The sequence below is a fragment of the Acomys russatus genome, chromosome X, assembly GCF_903995435.1.
Source record: "Acomys russatus chromosome X, mAcoRus1.1, whole genome shotgun sequence".
Classification (NCBI taxonomy): domain Eukaryota; kingdom Metazoa; phylum Chordata; class Mammalia; order Rodentia; family Muridae; genus Acomys; species Acomys russatus.
In genome coordinates, this window is record NC_067169.1 from 36594124 (window position 1) to 36609891 (window position 15768).

Genomic DNA, 15768 nt, shown 5'->3' on the forward strand with positions numbered 1-15768 from the left:
AGGGAAACAGAAGAAAGACATGAGATGTTCCAGTTTGGAAGCCTCCATATCTATTCCTGTATCCCAATCCAGTGGCTGCCAAAGGCAGAAGGGGTTGAGGAGGGTACTTGGTCATAAGGAACACTGCTATGGCTGGCCAGAAGATGGGAATGGGTTTCACTTCCTCACAATATGAATGACGTCTTCATCTTTCAAGGTATAGTCTTTACCCACTTTCTGAGTATTGTGTTTCACAGAGAGACCCCAGAACAGAGCACATTTAAATTCTTTGATAAGATTTTTGTGAATCTTCATGCAGAAATCTTCCACCATGATCCTGGAGTAAGGCAGTACCACTGGAGATGTGTAATCTGGTAACTGGCCTTTGGATTTGGTGTAAATTCTCACTAGTTTCAGATAGTCCCAGATCGTCTCAAAGAGGTCATTAAAATTCCAGCGATGATGAGCAGATATGGGTACGCAGTGAGGAACCTTAGAGATAATATCCAATTCCTCAATGGAGATCTGATCAATCTTATTTAATACATAGATACAGGGAATATAAACTGTTCCCTTCTACCATGTCAATGACATCATCAGCTGTGGCATCACCATGCAAAGTCACATCAGTGTTATGAATTTTGTATTCAGCCAGAATGCTCTTCACTCTTTCAGCATCTAGTTCACTCTGAGGGCAAGATTAATGCCTCCCTGTCTTTCTTCTTAAAGCCAATCTTGGGAGGTGGCTTCTGTTCAAGCGAATTCCAAAGCCTTCCAACTCATTTTCAATTATCTTATGTCCCACGGATTTTAGGACATCCACAACAATCAAGCTAAAATTACATGTGTGGGCATCTGCAATGACTTGACAACCTCTACCTTTTCCATCCTTGGCACCTTCAATAATACTTGGGAGATCCAGGAGCTGGATCTTGGCACCTTTATATTTGATGACACAGGCGCAGTGGTCAAAGTAGTAAATTCATAGGCTGCCACTTCAGAATACACTCCTGCCAGTTTACTTAGCAGACTTGATTTCCTCACAGATGGAAAACCCACAAACCCAATTCAAGCGTCACCTGTCTTGGCCACATCAAAACCTTCTCCTGTCCCACCTCCACCACTGCTTTTTGGAGTAATGAGTTCTCTTCGAAACTTAACAAGTCGGGCCTTAAGCAGCCCAAGGTGATGTGACGTAGCCCTGTTCTTCTGAGTCTGAGCCATCTTGGCTTCAATCTCTGAGATCTTCACTAAGGTCTCTCTCATGGTGGTGAGGGCTGGAGGTCGTGCTGGACTTCTCACTAGCTAGATGCCCTCACACTCCAACTGCGCCTCAGCCACTGCTGCCTTCTTTTTAGTCTTTACTGTCTGATCTTTCCTACTTTTCTTTAAAGATGAGAGTTCTTCAGAACTCAATCCTACCCTAATTCCTTAATTTCTTCCTTGGTCATTGTTTTCATGACTCATTGAACCACCTTCAAGTTAGTAACAGCTATCTTCAGCAAAGTAGCCTTATTTTTACCTCTAGATCTTATTTTTTCTAAATGAATTATGAAACAGTAATTCCATCTGCCTTGTGGGTGTTCCCATTCATATATGACAAACATGGTTCCAGTGCGAAAGCTCAAAATAGAATGTCACTGTATGAAACCTGAGCAGTTTTCCAGTTCTTTTGTTGCTGTTTTCTGCTTTTGTTTGAGAGGTGTCTTGCTGAACATCCCAGGTTTGCATAAAGCTAGTGATTGTCTTGCCTCAACCTTAGTGCTGAGATTATAGGCGTGTGCAGCTTCACGTGGCCTATCATCCACTTCATCATTGAATGTTATTAACATCCATTACTTTTCAAAAACCTCAAATTTGCTTCATCCTTGATTCCTTTATCTTCTTGTAAGATAGTATCTAAGCCCTTGTCCATCACTGTCAGGTTTATCACCTAATATTTTTTCATTCCCAATTCTCATCTTTTGATCTTTACCACAGCCCAATATAGTTTCTTTCATAAGAAATGCAGTTTTGCTTTCTACTCAGCCATCTTTTTATCTCTCTCTAGCCCTCCTTCCACCTTCCCCATGTTCTCTAATTGATTATTTTAATTTATTCATATATAAATTTGATTATATGACCACACAATTACATCCATAGCTTTTATTGGATGCTATGAAAGAAAAAGATCAAACACATAAATAAGCATACACGTACCTGTACACATACATATCAAATGCTCATGGTACTTCCCTACTTTCTTATTTCATTTCCCTTCAGTCTCCTTACTGGCTTCCTTGCTAGGTGCTTGAATGTACCTTATTTCTTTCTGCACCAGGCTTTTCAGATAATGTTCTACGCATCTAGAAACTCTTTTCTTCTCCTTTTCAACTGGACAATAGAATTATCCACTCAAAAGATTACCTCTAGGTAAACATCAGAATTTGGTAGCAGATGAAATTTATCTACTGTATAACATCCGTCTATAACACTTAGCACTTTTCTTAGACTTTTATATGAAGAAGGGTCAGTAATATCTGGTATTCATTATATAGTACATTCTACCAACCTAGACACATCCACTATTCTTATCATTATTTTCTCCAAACCAGGCATATATGTGATGTCTCAGTAAATATTTTGAGGAAGGTAACTAATGCTTAACACTGTAACCAAGGGCATAATTATATCAACTTGCATATACTAAGATTTTATAATAATGACTAAAAAGATTAGACTGCTTTATGAATATTTTATTTTAATGTTGAAGCTTAACATATGCAAAGAAATAATAAAGTTTGTTTTCTATCCACTGTTTTTTGGTGGGATTTTCAGCATTTCTTTGGTTTCCAGTCTTTTTTTTTTTTACACTAGAACTTAAAGTTTGTTTTTTCTTTTAATTTTATTTCTTACAATTTTTAACCCAATGTATTTTGTTCCTTTTTAAAAACTGTTGTGAACTCTCAAGGAGACTAGTACTAGAATATGGAAATATTACTCAAGACCAAAACCTAAAAACATAAATAACCTAATTAAAAATGAGAAAATGACCAAATGGGAATATCACAGAAGATGGTATATGGTATAAAGGTGGTAAATAAGTAGATGAAAAGGTATTCAATATCACTTACCTTATGAAAAATGCAAATTAAAACTATGAATTTGTACTTGCTGACACAATGGATAAATTATAAAAAGAGTAATGATGTCACTAAAAGCTAAGAAGGCTGCAGTGATTCTGGATGGCTAATATAATGCTAAGGAGAATATATGATGAGCAAATCATTTTCAAAAGCAACATGAAACCATGATATGAAATAGCACCTCCAATCTCAGGCATTTATCTACCTAAATGAAATTCCTGCAAAATGAAAATTACAAGGGTATAATAATCAGAACTTGGAATTGAATTAAAATAAAATAAAGGGGTCAATTTCAAACAATCTTTCACATGTCCATATTGCGAAGTAAGTATTAGTCAGCAACCAAAAGTTGTAAACATTGGTACTCACTATTTACAATTATACTGGATCTCAAGGGCACCATGCACAGATTTAAAACAAAAACTCAAAACTTAATAGTTTTATGGAGCCTTATGATGATTCTGTTACAGGTATTAGAATACAGTACTGGTTCACTTTTTCTAGGGCTTGGAAAAGAGATACCCTACTAGTTTTTCTCATGCCAAAAGATTTTGTATATTGACTTTGTACCAAGAGTAGATATAGTTGCACACTTAGTCACATAAGTATTCAAATTCATATACGTACATGTAGTAAAAGAAACTCTGATTTGTCCTACCAATTTCAAGTTTTGATATTCTGCTGTAAATATGTATGATATCAACTTTGAAAGAAGTCAGATGAAGTTTGCACATGCCATCCTGGAGTATTTGTTTGTGCCTTGCTGTGATTACATAATTAATCTAAAAATTTTAAAAGATAAACAGCAACATTAAACATCTAACAAGCCCTCTGTGTTACGAAACTTAGTGTACCATTATGAGACCTAATCAAGGGAAGGCCTGTAAATTAGTAAGTCTATAGTTTGGGGTATAAAAGACGGTTTATTGATAGTAATAGCAGTAGATATGTAATTCATTTCTATTATTTGGGAACATGAATTGTATGTTGAACAAAATACCATGATGACTTTCTTTATTCTAAACAGAATGGAAATTCAGGCTATTCGTGGCCTAAAAGCATGTATGAAAAAAATGGTAATTTAAAAGTTAGAGTTAAAATAAATAGCTGGTGGACCTTGGGCATATTATCTGGATTAACCTGGGCTTTAAACATGTCACTATTAAGCCAGTGAAGTGTTTCCAAAGAAGCTGATATTAATTTAACTAATATTTATTGAATATCTATCATACATATGTTTAGCAGCAAACTGCCTCTTATGTCCTTTTGTCTTCCAAAGTAACAATTAAAAGTATTTCTACTTTACAGAGTAACTCATCATCAAAAGAATATGTATCAAGTTATTTGAGAATGTCAGGCTATTGAGAACTATTTTATTTTTTTTAAAAAACGGTTCAATTCTATATAGTGGCAAGAATAAATATACTTTTAGATACCAAGTGTAATTAGCACATATAGATCATGAGAAAATTTTTGATTGAACATTTGTGTATAAATTTGAATTGCCTTATCTTTTTTCTGAAAAGAAAGGCATTTATTTTCTTTTAAACAATTTGGTCACAGGATATTATTTTGCACAAATGGTAGTAGTTTGTAAAATCTCCATTTAAAATGCCTTGCATCTGAACGACATTAATTTTAACTCAAACTTAAGTAATCCTAGCCTTATAATTGCTGTGGCAGTCATACATCTAAAACATAAGTTTGATTGTGTACCTTTCCCTTTTACCATTTTTGAGAGCATTATCTATCTGTAGGGTAAAATCCAAAACCTTAATATACAATGTCTTCTACAAAAGGGCACATGTTCCTACCTCTCAACATTCATCTGCTTGCTGTTCCATACCATGAAATCCACTTTTCAACATAATATTACTTGTGATGATGCAAGTAAGTGACCCAGCTTTATATATGAGTCTTTATACTTCATACATTATGTCACAAGGCCATTCTCACCAATTTTCTTCCATCATATATTTCTCTTCATTATTTTAATGTTTGTCTATAAAATATTATTAAATGGCATTCCTGACCTGCCAAGGTCCAAATGTGGTATTTCTGATAATTGTTTTTATTGTAAATTTATGATAAATGTATTCCAGTGAAAGCAATTATTTCCTGTGTTTTCACTTTCCAATTACTTTTACATGCCTGACTCAGACTCCTTCAGGAGAGTGCATGTGCTTGCTATCCATTCCTCACTAGGGTCTAACAGCTTAGAACACAAATGAATTAATGACTAAAAACTGTAACATTTATTTCACTATTATTTAGCCATCAAATCACTATGTATCATCCAGATTAAAAAAAAAACTTTATGTCTAACAATGAATACTGGCTCGTATTACTTTATTCACATCATTTGTATATAACAACTAATAGAACAGAATGGGATAATCTCTGGTGCGTATTTTGGTCTGAGTGATTACTGTATTTTGTAAGTGATAAGTCCTAGATTGCTCAGTCTAGATTGTTTAGGCAACCAAAAAGAATATCTGCATACTTTGTCTTTTTTTGTATTCTCATGTTAAATGTAGAAACCCCAAAATAAAAAAGAAAATGCTTTAAGAGCCTACAAAACTGAAGTATTTTTGAGGATATCAAACTTGTATAAAGTGAAAGATGGAGTACAGGGATAGATATTATGAGAAATATTTCTTTTTATACATTGTTTGCTTTATTTGATATGAACTCAGGCTTCTGTGCTATGTGCTCAAGGGACAAATTCTGAAGTCGAATGATTAGCTTGGAAAACTTCTCAGACAAGTGTCTGCTTGCGCTTGAGCTATTGTTGGAAGTTCTTGAAGAGGACTTAGAACGGAATGTCCATTCCACTGAGTATTCGGTTGCAGATCGCTGCTTTCCTGAGCTCACTTTTCACCCTGAGGTCTGGCTGCAATGATTGGAAAGTTTTCCTATGTGTTAATCTGCGATAGAGTTCTTTTATAGAAAGTTATTCACTGGGTAAATATGTGTGCACCAACATGGAGTGCAGTAAAAATATGCCCAAATGAAAGGTGAGAAATATCTATTAAGTGACTCAGAAATGTAGAATTGAAAGGTCTCAAAAATAAAATCAACTGAGTCAATCTAACAGCCTCTAAATGTTTATGCATATTTTTATCAACCACTGTACATGAATTGTTTGTACATGATGCTGACATATAGCCTATGGTATATTATATCCTTAGATGTTTACTGAAACCTTAATTTTCAGAGCATTACAGAAGCTCACAGATCAGGTGTGAATAGATGTTATAAGAAGAAAAATATTTTTAACTATATAGTGATTTGCTGACATAGATGGCCCTTTAATCCTATTTTAACAGATGTTGCTATGAAGTAATATAACAACTTTAATATTCTATCTTAGAAAATGTTTATTAAAAGTATTTTGTCTCCACATATTCTTTTTATTTTCTCTCATACAATGCATCCCAATCACAGCATTTTTTCCCTCCACTCCTCCCAGTGACCTTACACCTCTCTTCTTCCCCAGATTCACTGCTCATCTACTTCCTTTCAGAAAATAACAGGCCTCCCTGTGATACCAACCAAACATGACATAATTAGACACAATAAACCATCAATAAGCCAAAGTAATCTAGTGAAAAAGTACAGATTAGATATAAACAGAGTATTCTAAATAGAGGAATCACAAATGGATGAGAAACATTTGTTCAACATCCTTAGTCATCAGGGGAATACAAATAAAAACTACATTGAGATGCCATCTTATAAATTCCAGAATAGCTAAGTTCAATAATACAAGTGACAGCTCATACTGGTGAGGGTAGGGAATAAGGCAAACACTTCTTCACTGCTGGTGTGAGCACAAACTTCTAAGTTACTATGCGAATCAATATGGCACTTCCTTGGAAAATTGGAAGTCAATCTACTTTAAACCACTGTTGGGTATATACACAAAAGATGCTCCATCCTAATGTTAATAGTGGCTTTATTCATACTTGCTAAAGAAATTGTCATATATTTACATGATTGGGTATTCCTCAGCTGTTAGAAGAAAATGGCATAATGAAATTTGCAAGCTAACAGGTGGAACTAGAAAAGAAATATTTGGAGTGAGGGAACCCAGACTCAGAAAGACAAACATATGTACTCACTTATAAGTGGATACCAGCTGTTAAGTAAAGGATAGTCTCACTACAATTCATAGACCCCAAGAGAAAGGCTAAGTAACAAAGGCTCTAGGGCTGAATCATGGATCTCCCTGGGAAGGGAAAATAGAACATAGTTTGTGGGTTGACTGAGGACAAGTAGGCATGGGAACAAGGGCAGGTAGGCCAAGAAACAGGAGGGATAAGGTTGGGGAGGGAGGAATGGAGGGAGAGAACAGGGAATAGGGGGGCATTTAGGGGCAATATGGAAACTTATTGCACTGGATACTTCCTGGAACCTATGAAGATGACCTTAGCAAGAACTTCTAATAATGGAGTGTAAGGAGCCTGAACTGTCCATATTCTGTAACCAATCAATGTTCACAGTGGTGAGACTTTTAATTTCTTCACTCTACATCCAGATTGTAGCCTCCTCCCTCATCACCTCTCTATCCTACCATCCCTCTCTCATACCCTCTGACTCCCTCCTTTAGTCCTAAGAAAGGGGAGCACTCCTCCCCTAACGTATAACCTCAGCCTATCAAGTCTCATCTGTACTACCTGTATGTAAGCTCTTCCTCTGTGGCCTGGCAAGGCTGTCCTGCCTGGGGGAAGTGATCAACAGTGGGGGTCAGTTTATATTTCTACCAGTAGTGTATAATTATTTTTATCTCCCCACCTCTTCACCAGAGTATATGTTGTTTGTTTTCTTGACAGTAGGTGTTCTGGCTGGAGTGGAAATGGGATCTTAAAACAATTTTAGCTTTCATTTCTTTGGTGGCTCATAACACAGAATTCATTTGACTTGTATTGGAATAATTTCTTTAGAAGGAAACACTACTTTTAAGTTGCCACTGTGACTCCATGTGTATGAGTACTTATATGAGTGGGTATAGAAAGAACATAGGAGCCCAGTAGAATGAGATGTACAAAAAGGGTATTGTCTTAAAAATGGTTAACTTTGGAAGCGTAGGTCCCCTTTTTTCTTACTGTATATTATTTTAGTGTTGATTATATTTATCATAGCATTCATTTCTAAAGGGAAATAGCTTGTTGCTTAAAAATAATTTTAAACTTGGTAAAGATATTGCAATATAAATCATAGTTCATAATGAAGGGTTAGGCTTTCAAAGTACTAGAATTTATTTCCCCTCTAGCTTAAGTGAGAAAGTAGATGTAATTTTATGTCTAAGTTCATTTTATACATCTGAAGAATGATATCTTATAATAAATCTTGTATATTTGATTTCCCAATGCAAGAAATATACTATTTGAAATTACATATTGTCACATATTAGTAAACATTAGTCAGGCAAATTATCTTTAGCATCTGCTATTTCCTGTTTGTGAAGTAGATGTATATTTCTTGTTATTAGTGCTCAGTTGGTGAGTACAAATAAGCATGCAGCCCCAGATTATAGAATTAATTTTATTGACTGCAATTACAAGTGTGGTTTTTGATATCTTATTCACTGAGTGACATTTAATTGGAATGAATGTATATGATTTCACAGTCTTAATGAATTTGCACTTAGAATGAAATCAAACATGTTTGCTATGCTTTGAGGATCAATACTCTCTTTCAAAACAAAAGGAGGAAAAGCCAAAGGTGAGGTGACTAGATTTCAGATTAGTTCCAATATGTATATTTATTTGTTTAAAAGAAATATATCCTTCTTTATTCATAGGCAAACTTCAAGGTTGGCTACTCTGCTCTTTTAATTTTAAGAGTATATATCTGGTTTCCTTTCAGTGGTTGGTTTTTTTCTGGGTATACACTTCTTTATAAGACAATTTCTTACAAAATGCAGTGAGTCCTGCTTTTACAGCAACTATTTTGTGTGTCATTTGAGACTAGATGAGTTGATCCTAGCCTTTGATGCTAGACTTTTAGAATTTTATTGTGTTTAAGTGCTGTTTTGAAAAAGTCTCTAATTCTAAGCAGTCTTTTCAAATAGCTTTCCCCCATTTACTCTGTACTTAGCAGTGGCTCTGTCAATGAAGGGAATGAAATAATTAAACACAATAGGCATTATCAAGTAGCTTTGCATCTCCAAACATTTAAAGGGAAGGCTCACACTTTTGCAAATTATCTAGTGATGCAATTTATTGCCTTCTCTGTTCTTTGGGATGTATTTTCATAAGTGATCCAGCTGTGCTACTACTTAGAAGAGACACAGAAATTTTTCCAGAGGTGTTTAAGAGCATCCTCATTGTCATTGGAAAGTCACACACACTAAGGAGTGAGAACGGCAATACATAACTTTGAGCAAAGAAATAAAAAAATCAAATATTTATATTATAGACTTTCATATATTGGGGAACTCGGACATTGCGCTGATGGAGTAGGAATTTGATAGTTGCATGTAATTTCACCTCGTACCAGTAGATTTCAAACTTTAGCTTCCATGAAAATTTCTTGATGTTTAACAAAACATGTATTTCTGGTTCCTATTCTCAGTAGATTTAAACAAGGCTCACAAGTTTGCAAACTTACAAGCGTTCAAGTACTTAAAGAATACGCAGGATATCTACTATGTGAGAGAGCCTTTTAAAAGAAATGTGCAAGGGATCAGGGCTGAAAAGATGGCTCAGTGTGTATGAACACTGGATGCTCTTCCAAAGAATGTAGGTTTTATTCCATGGGCTCACACTGAGTTTTACGACATGATACCGACAAAACACTTATACTTATAAAAATAGTAAAACCATCTTTTAAAAATTAAATAAAAAAGAAATATGTATGAAGGTTGAGTTATCATCTTAAAAAGACTGGTAATAGGACCTTGTGAATGGACATGAAATCAACAGATGTTTAATTTCTTCACTGGAAAATTTAGTACTGATATTTGACTTAATGAGGAAAAATACCTGAACCACAAATTTCAATAATTTTCCAAAATGTGGAGCACAGAGGAAAAGAGGAGCGGTACTCAATATGTGCTTTTAGGTCCTTTAGAAATGTGGCCACATAATAAATTTACAAGAAAGTATGTATGGATATAAGAGTAGAAAGAATACTTACCAAGAAAGTTACATATTAATTTATTAAGCACAGTAGAGCCAAGATAGATTTCTGAAAAGCATGATGGAAATTAGATTTTTTTTATTACATTATTTTTTTTTATTAATTTATTCTTGTTACATCTCAATGTTTATCCCATCCCTTGTATCCTCCCATTCCCCCCCCCCCCATTTTCCCATTATTCCCCTCCCCTATGACTGTTCCTGAGGGGGATTACGTCCCCCTATATATTCTCATAGGGTATCAAGTCTCTTCTTGGCTACTTGCTGTCCTTCCTCTGAGTGCCACCAGGTCTCCCCCTCCAGGGGACATGGTCAAATGTGAGGCACCAGAACACGTGAGAAAGTCGTATCACACTCTCCACTCAACTGTGGAGAATATTCTGACCATTGGCTAGATCTGGGAAGGGGTTTAACGTTTACCTCCTGTATTGTCCTTGGCTGGTGCCTTAGTTTGAGCGGGACCCCTGGGCCCAAATCTGCCTATCATATTGTTCTACTTGTAGATTTCTAGGACCCTCTGTATCCTTTTATTTTGCTGTTCTCCCATGCCTCTCTCATTTAGAGTCCCAATAGGATGCCTTCCCCTCTGTCCCAGTTTCCTGGTAAGTGAAGGCTTTTGTGGGACATGACCCTTGGGCTAGTATGCAGATATAAGTGAGTATATACCATTTGATTCTTTCTGCTTCTGGGTTAACTCACTCATTATGATCATTTCTAGCTCAATCCATTTATCCACAAATTTCGGGAATTCCTTGTTTTTAATAGCTGAGTAGTATTCCATAGTATATATGTACCACAGTTTCTTTATCCACTCTTCAAGCTACTCCAAAAGATAGAAATGGATGGAAAATTACCAAATTCATTCTATGAGGCCATAGTCTCATTGATACCTGAACCTCACAAAGACTCAACAAAGAAAGAGAATTTCAGACCAATTTCTCTTATGAACATAGATGCAAAAATACTAAATAAAATACTTGCAAAACGAATACAGGAGCACATCAAAGATATCATTCAACATGACCAAGTAGGCTTCATTCCAGGCATGCAGGGATGGTTTAATATATGGAAATCCATCAATGTAATCCACCATATAAACAAACTGAAAATAAAAAACCACATGATCATCTCCTTGGATGCAGAGAAAGCATTTGATAAAATTCAACACCCATTCATGTTTAAAGTTTTAGAGAGATTGGGGATACAAGGCACTTTCCTCAACATAATAAAGGCTATCTACAGCAAGCCAATAGCCAAAATCAAAGTAAATGGTGATATACTCAAGGAAATTCCTCTAAAATTGGGAACAAGGCAAGGCTGACCACTCTCTCCATATCTCTTCAATATAGTACTCGAAGTTCTAGCCAGAGCAATAAGACAACAAAAGGAGATCAAGGGTATCCAAATGGGAAAGGAGGAAGTCAAATTATCCCTCTTTGCAGATGATATGATAGTGTACATAAGTGACCCTCAAAACTCCACCAGAGAACTCCTAAAGCTGATAAACACCTTCAGCAAATTGGCTGGATACAAAATTAACTCAAAAAAGTCTGTAGCCTTCCTATACACAAATGACAAGCTTGCAGAGGAAGAAATTAGGAAAACCACACCCTTCACATTAGCCACAAAAACAAAAATAAAAAATAAAAGAAAATATAAAGGTATTTGGGTTCAACTGAAGCAGCATCCTTGTGTGCCCAGAAAAGAAACAATGAGCCTGAGAAGTTAAAAGCTGTGCATTAGCAATCCATGGTCAAATTGATTTAGAAGAAAAAAAATCTAAATTGGGAAAAACAAAAATAGGGAAAAAAAATGCCGGAAAGAACTTGTCAGCATTGAATCCTTGCTCTATCAATAATGCAGGTACCAGTTACATCTATAGAATAACGTCGCATAGATCTCAAGGGAGTAAATACCATTTAAAACAACATGTATAATAAATATTACAGTATTACTCTGTGTGCTGTTGAAATTATTGTAAATAAGCAATGACAAGATACATACGTACATGAAATATGTATGTTATACATACATCATAAAACATACCTAGCTTGTTACATAGCATATGGCCCCCTTTATAATAATGATTCATTTATATGAGGCTGTCCATGTCCTGCATTAGTGGGATAATAATGTAATATTTTCTTTCTGATGATTAAAAACAAGATAGGAAGTAGGAACCTCCAACAGGAACACCAATTAGAACAATCATTAATTAGGGTATTCACAATTCCTTTGTGCAGGACTTTTCTTTGTTAGAGGAAATAAAGGCTTGATTATAGTTATCATCTTGAGAAAATATTGACTGATGTAAATTCCAAAAGGAAATTAAAAATTGGATAATATTCACATTCATCTAGAAGTCCCTTGTGTGAAAATATACTGATTATTAAAAATGAATATAGGAAATAATTCACTCAGATTATTATAGATAATAAGTTTAAAATTAACCTATTATAAAATGTTTTCTGTTAGAGACTAATGTTAGTTTTATGTATTTTACTTACCCAACTTATCACTCTTACTTCTTCTAAGAAATCTTAGCTTTTATTCCCACCCCTTTAACCAAAGGCTATGTGCTAGGCTCCAAACTACCATGTGCTCCTGATGTCAGGAATAAATCTAAAATGGCCTTGTTTACTTGCAAGTAGGAACGTGTGTGTGTGCCCAAAGTTAAAGTAAGAATGCTACTGGACAGAAAATTATCTTCTTTATTTCCCCTTTAGTGTTTAGGTGGGCTATTTTGCTAGATCTAGCTACAAAAATAATTTATTTTCAAAGGAAAGGCATCTTAGTTTTTATTAGATGTACATAGGGATGATGACTAGAGAATGAAATGCCCAAATTGCTTTGACCTCATTTGTGAAGGAGACAAATGGATATCTGAATTACAATAGTCACTTCTAGGGATGTTACTCAAGGATATGTGAAGGAAGGGGTACAAAAGCCAGTGGAGGAGCTTAATCACTTAGGTCCTTTTTGAATTGATTCTTTAAATTCTCTCTGTCTTGCCTTTGTCTTTGTCTTTATCTTTGTATTTGTATTTGTCTCTGTCTCATTCTCTCCCTCTCCTCCTCTGTGTGTATGTGTGTGTGTGTGTGTGTGTGTGTGTGTGTGTGTGTGTGTGTGTGTGTGTATGTACTTGTGCGTACGCGCACCGGCGTGCGTGCTTCAACTTGTAGCAGCACTTGTGTGGAAGCCAAAGGACAACTTACAAATGCTAATTCTCTTCTTCTGCCATGTATATCCTGAGGATAGAACTCAGGTCTACTGGTGGAGCCATCTTGCTAGTCTCCATAGTGTGATTCTTCACATTCACTGCAGCTATAATTACTAATCTTTGTGCTTAAGGATATTTTGTAGCCCTGATATGTGAAGGACATTCCTTTCCAGAGAATCTTAATGGTATACACAATACAAGCAAAGTCAGGCTAAATAGCCCATTTTGAAGTTACAGTTGCTCAGATCATTTCTACATATTTTAAAAATGCCATAGTCTTAACTTATTCAGTCGTCTCACTTCAAATGTAAAATGTGTTGAATGTAGAGTAAGAAATGTATTACTTAGCTAAAAATGTCACAGAATTTGCCAGAACAGTTTGAGCACCTTAAATAATAAAACCACTCTTTTCTAAATCTCAGGGCTAAGGAGTATCAGTGGGCTTGATTTCCTCAGTAGTCTTGCCCCTTGGCTTACAGAAAGCTGGCTTCTCTATTCCTGTGATCTTTACTCTGCTCCAGTCTGTATTCCTATCTCCCCTTCTTGTAAGGCTGTCAGAGGGCATTATAGCCCACCTGAATGACCTCATGCAACTTTTCTCCTTTAGAGACTCTTGTCCTCTTTTCTGGTCTCACTTTCTTTCAAGTGCTGGAGTTTAGGAATCCAAGGTCTGGGTTTGTGGGGGAAACAGTTTAACCCTTAACAAGATGCAAAAATAAATAGTTAAATAAACAGTTTCGAGAGCAGAAGAGATGAGCTTCTAAATGGAGTAGGAGGAAAAGGAAAATGACTCTGGGCTTTCCTCTTCAGTTACCACTCTACTTTAGATCTAACTAGGTCCCTGGAAACGGTCCTTCAATTTCCATTGCTACTAAAATTCAGTAGCCTCAGATTTTGAGTTCTTTTTTCCCTCTTGCTTTCTTTTATTCTCTCAGTTAATGAGGACTGGGATAGTGTGATTGAAGTGCAAATTGATCCTTTGTGCAAGGTACAATAGCAATTTGTAGACACAAAGCACCTGAGGTCAAGAGAACTGTAGGGAAGTAAAGGCTAGGAGAAAAAAGCAATGGGCAATGGGTGAGGAGGAGGAGAAAGAAAGGAAGACAGAAAAAAATTTAATGATAAAAGAAAGCTTGTATAGACATACCAATACAGTTAAAAAGATTTGGGTTTCCAGTTTTGCTATTTTGCTAGGTCAACATACTATGTTAAACAATAAGGATACAGATAATGAAAACTGGAAAGAACCTGGAGGATATTTCCCAACCCTCCATTTACAGATGTGGAAATCAAAATTCCAGTTAATGATTCACACAAAGAGAAGATTGTTTGAGGTGATTCTCATTATGGAATACACTGGTCTAATAACTGTATAGTTAAAAAATAATGGCATTGAGGCTGGAGAGATGGCTCACAGGTTAAGAGCACTGACTGCTCTTCCAAAAGTCCTGAGTTCAATTCCCAGTAATGACATGGTGGCTCACAACCATCTATAATGAGATCTGGTACCCTCTTCTGACACGCATGTGTACATGTAGGCAGAACACTGTATTCTTAATAATAATAATAATAAAATAATGGCATAAAAATGACCAAGACATCCTCTTATAATGTCTGTATAATCCTGCCAGCATCATAAAGAATTATTTCATTTGACTGCAGTTTATTCAACAGCTGCATATGTAATTACATTAATATAATTATGCACATGATTATGTAATGTCTAGATGTATCTTACATATATACATTGATGTTTATAGAACACATATATGTTTTTTAGGAATCTATCTTGCAGTCTATGCTTTAAAATGCACAATAAGTACAATTAAAAGACCATTTATTGACACCAAGACCATCACTCCCACAATTAAAATAGACAGATTGCAAAAGCCATTCATAACAGCACTTGTGTTTAGTTTTCTTACCTTGTCTTTCTTAATCATTTTTACCACATAACCCAGCCATGCTAATCTACTTCATCTTTCTATAAAAAGCCATCTTCCTTCTTGCCTCTACATTTGCACATACACCTTTGTCTTCTCTTTCCAATCCTCTTTGGGACAATGAATTCATAAGTTTCTTCACTCTAAGAACCTATGAGATGATTTTGACAAAATAAGTGTTGTGACATTACTTATAAACATATGTTATACATAACTTTTCCTATTTTTGAAACTACTTATTTACTGTAAATTTCATTTATTACCATTCAATGTCCTCTGCTAACCCACAAAATACAAACCCTTGTATGGTAAGAGGTATTGGTACAGTGTAGGTAAGAACATTTATGGAGTGGTGA

At 35.5% G+C, this 15768-nt stretch overlaps 1 protein-coding gene and 1 pseudogene across 9 annotated transcripts in view; one reads left to right on the forward strand and one right to left on the reverse strand.

The window, feature by feature from the left end:
- Dmd (dystrophin) overlaps positions 1-15768 on the forward strand; it is a 2465896-nt gene that overhangs the window by 433491 nt on the left and 2016637 nt on the right. The gene's annotated exons all lie outside the window — the stretch shown is intronic.
- Positions 157-1245, reverse strand: LOC127184571 (developmentally-regulated GTP-binding protein 1-like; annotated as a pseudogene).